Genomic DNA, 4,734 nt, shown 5'->3' on the forward strand with positions numbered 1-4,734 from the left:
AATCATATTAACTTATAGCTTTGCAAATCCAACCTCCACCAGACTTCAACATCACTGTATGGAAGTTTCTGGTGACTTGGCATTTGAAATATTATATTTCGTTTTGGTGCTCTGATTCTCAGGCAGTTCCCATCCTGTTCTTTCCACTACTCCCTACCCTTCTGCCACTCTCCCTTCCTTCCTTCCTGTGACTGGCCGTCCAGCCGCCCATGACTGTTAAGGCCAACACTCTTACATAGGCCTCTTCTCCCTTTCTTTGGTCTTGTCTCATGAACCCCTCACCCCCTCTGGGAGGGTACATGATATGGAGCGATGCATCTGGACAAATCCGGAAGCAGAACTTCATCCAAGACCGAGGGGACCACTAGGTCACCCCATGTCACAACTGAAAGCTTTGCCCCTAGATCCTAGAATCTTGGAGCCCTGTAGATCAGAGAATGTTTCTGGCCGTGGGGTGACACATCTCTTCTGCCGCCGTGATCAGGGCCCCTCTGAAGTGGTCCAGGATCCTGCACATAGTGCTGACTGGAGCCTCCACTGCCTCTGAGGAGGAGGCAGATGCAGGCAGCAGGAACAAGCCATTTCTGCTACAGATCTCACTGGTGGTCTCTCTCCACTGGGTCACCTCCATCTCCACAGTATTCCTCATCAAGTACCTGCTGGACAGCCTCTCCCTGCAGCTGGATACCCCTGACTTTGTCACCTTCTACCAATGCCGGTGACCTTGCTGCTGTGCAAGGGCCTCAGCACTCTGACCACCTGCTGCCCTGGCACCGTTGACATCCCACCCTCAGCCTAGACCTCAAGGTGGCCCACAGTGTGCTGCCACTGCCCATGATCTTCATCGGTGTGATAAGCTTCAATGGGCTCTGCCTCGAGTACTTGGGGGTGGCCCTCTACAACGTGGGGTGCTCCCTCACCAGTGTGTTCAACGTGCTTCTGTCTTAACTGCTACTCAAACAGACCACTTCCTTCTGTGCCCTGCTCACATGTGGCATCATCATTGGTAGTTCCTGGTTGGCTGTAGACCAAGAGGGAGCTGAGGGCACCCTGTACCTGACAGGTACTGTCTTCAGAGTGCTGACCAGTCTCTGCATCTCCCTCAATGCAATCTATACCAAGAAGGTGCTGCTGGCAGTAGACAACAGTATCTGGTGCCTAACCTTCTGTAACGGTATCAATACCTGTATGCTCTTCTTGCCCCTGGTGATTCTGTGGGGCAGCTCCATGCCCTTCTTGATTTTGCTCGTAAAGACAGTGCCCACTTCTGGATCATGATGATGTTGAGTGAACTGTTCAGCTTTCCCATTAACTATGTGACAGTACTTCAGATCAAATGCACCAGTCCCCTGAACCACAATGTATCAGGCACAGCTCAGGCCTGTGGTAGACAATCAACCTGATGGTGCAGAGTGGCTCCTCAACCTACACCTAGATCAGGGGCTGGGAGATGCAGAAGACCCAGGAGGATCCCAGCTCCAAAGAGGGTAAAAAGAGTGCTATTGGGGTATGAGCCTTCAGGGACCCAGGGGCCTACACAGCACTAAGGGCTTTCCATAGAGTCAGCTGATGTGTCCCTAAGCAATACTGTTTACATCCTCCTCAGACTATGATCTAAGAGGAGCCAGTGTCTTTTCCTGGTAATGTCAGAAAGCTGCCAAATCTGTCTGCCCATCTTTTTTTGAGAAAATCCTACTGGGAGTGGCACCTTCTGGGTCCTGTCTAGCTCCATATCACCTCTGAGGTTGGGACGAACTGCAGCCTTAAGTGGGTGGGTTGATGTCTTACTTTCTGTACAAAGGAGATGGGTTGGGTTGTAACCCCACTATGACTGGTTGAGGGGAGTTGGTTGATCCCACATCTCTGGGACCCAGGATAGGTAGAGTAGTAACTCAGGTACTATTAACATCAGGAACACCCCAACCTGCTTTTGGAAGGAGGTGGGAGATTGGCCAAGGAAGGAAATGGCCATTCTGCCCTCTTCTATGTTGATGGATATGGCAGACCCACTCATGGCAGCTGCACCTCTCTACTCCATCTTTGCAGCTTTAGAATGGAATGGGTGGGGAGCCACACATCTTTTACAGGTTAAGGAGAGTGGTGAACCCTCCACAGCCAGATTTGCCTGCCTGGCTTCTCTTAGCCCAGAGGGGCCACCGTTCTGTTCTCCAGCTACCTATCCATACTCTCTTTCCATACTCTCTTCATCATCAGCCTCCCCTGACATCTCCATCTGCAAGTAGAAAGTGGGGTCCACTCATAGCCTCTGCTCCCATGGACAGAGCCCCTTGGACACCTGAGCCCCTCATAACACAGTAAGAGACATTTGTAGTCTCTGAGAGGACTGGAGCTAAAGTAGACCACTGGTTCTCAGAATTAGTCCATCTGGATCCTGTTACAAAATAGCCTAGACTGGGTAGCTAAGAACAGAATTTGGTTTTATAACTGTTCCGGGGGCACTCATAGACCCAATGTTTCAGAGAAAACCCCTTCTGTCCACATCCTCATGTGGTAGAAGCATAGACAGGCTCTGCCCCATGACTTGATCACCCCAAAGCCTTCATCATAAGGACACTAGCATAAATTTGGGGACAGAGCACTCAGACCATTACCCCAGCACTACACCCTCCTAACCTCAGGGTAGCTGTCATTCTCCTAGTCCCTTCTCTTGAGCCTTTTGTGCCCCCGTTTCCTTGGAGGAATGTCTGATATTTGTGTCCATATGAAAAAAGATGGAAATACTGTGTCCAGTCTTTGATTCCTATGTCCCATAATCCCAAGTTATAATGAAGTTGATGGGGTCTGATGCCCTGAATTGTATGTGATTAAAAAAAGAGTAAGACAAGAAAGAAAGAAAGAAAGAAAGAAAGAAAGAAAGAAAGAAAGAAAGAAAGAAAGGAAGGAAGGAAGGAAAGAAGGAAGGACGAAAGGAAGGAAGATTATATTACATTTATTGCTGGGCCATGTTATAAATGAATCTAATCATTTGGATGATGTCCTGTGACTGAAGTAAGGGTAGTTACTGAAATAATGCTATCTTCAAAAGCCTGTATGCTATCCTCAAACAGCAAAGGGACTAACATTTGATGCATGGAGTGAGCAACATCCTTGGACCAGAGAATTCAAGGAAATCTAATGATTTGAGATTTGTAATGACTTTAACTCAGAAGTTACCAAGGCAAGTCTCAGCATCCACCTACCTTTCTACTTAGGACCTGTTCTGCATTTAGACTATTCCAGTATGAAGCCCTGAAGTTGATCTACAGCTTACTTTTCCTTTTGGTTATAGGAGATAGAGCTCTGTTTGTATTTTTTTAAGTGATCACTTTGACTTCCATACTTTTCATTAAATAGTTAGCCATTATTTGTATTTCTCCAGTTTCTGGAAGCTATTAAAAGCAATATGACTCTACTGGCGGGATGATTCCTACTTTTGTAGAACTTCTCCACACATAAGAATTTCTGATTCAATTAAGCTCACATGGGCTCACAGTGACTGAAGCAACAAGCATAGGGCCTACATGCCTCTGCCAGGTCCTCTACATGCACGTTATGGCTCTGAGACTGGTGGTTTTGTAGGACTACTAAACATAGGAGCTGGTGTTTCTCTGACTTTGAACTCCTTTCTTCCTATTGGTTACCTTGTCCAGACTTGATACGAGGGCTTTTGCCTTATTTATAATATCTTGTTTTGTTGTATTTGTTTGTTGTCTCTTGGAGACCTACTCCTTTCTAAAGGGAAATGGAGAAGGAGTGTATCTGGGGGAGGGAGGAGTGAAGGGAGGAGAGACTGTGGTCAAGATGAGAGAAGAACCTATTTTCAGCAACAACAGCAGCATGATTCCTATTTATGTAGCTCTCTACCCATCAGATACCGCTTGATGATGCTCTGGTGTTCTCTCCCACTTCACTACTTTTGAAATGTGCAACCAGAACCCAACCTGCCACCAATTATGGAGGTCTCTCTCTAGCCAGTAGGTTATCTAGCTCCACAATTCCTTTTTAAAGTGCCATTTCTTAGACAGCTCTAACTGGTATTTAAACAGAGTTCTCTGGAAAACAAATTCTAAGATCAAGCAACGCTCAGAAGTAGGGTAAGGCCTAGGAAGTGGAAGTATTTGGACATTGGACTATGGTATGCAATTGTTATAGCCAGACCCTCAGTTGATCCCAGAAGCTGTGAAGCTAAAACAATCCTTCAGAAGTACCAAAGAAGCAAGATCTCTGAATACTCTTGTGTGTGTGTGTATACATACATATATGCATACATACATACATACATACATTATGTGATATAAGCTGGCTCAAAGAAGGCCCACTCTTGAAGAAAGTAGTTCCCTTTGTCCAAGTAATCTGCAGAGAGCTTTCATGTTGAGGTTTCTTCAGCAATGTTTATCATGAATGAAGAAACAGGTGCCTCACATCTAAAGGGACGGTCTGGAGGAGGTCACAGCATCTATTACACACTTTGCTTGAATATTAGTTCCTGAAATGTTGGGAGAATATGGTTATTAAAGTAAATGTAGAACAGCAAATGACATGGTAAACAGAGAAAGAATATGCTCAATATCCTCAAAGGAGCAATTTAAAGATTGAAGTTATCAAGAAAGATGTCCATAAAAGGCAGAGTAATAAGCAGATGGGACAACATATTTAGTTATAATATTCTCAGAGGAAATAAATCACATAGTCATTAGTAAATAAAAATATGGAGCAACTACACAAAGTCCTTGG

The 4,734-nt window shown here is 45.6% G+C and overlaps 1 pseudogene; it reads left to right on the plus strand.

Moving 5' to 3' along the window:
* The first annotated feature begins 464 nt into the window (after window positions 1–464).
* Window positions 465–1,513, plus strand: LOC121141844 (annotated as a pseudogene).
* Window positions 1,514–4,734: the final 3,221 nt, after the last annotated feature.

This window comes from Mesocricetus auratus, unplaced genomic scaffold (assembly GCF_017639785.1).
Source record: "Mesocricetus auratus isolate SY011 unplaced genomic scaffold, BCM_Maur_2.0 Super-Scaffold_100008, whole genome shotgun sequence".
Lineage (NCBI taxonomy): Eukaryota > Metazoa > Chordata > Mammalia > Rodentia > Cricetidae > Mesocricetus > Mesocricetus auratus.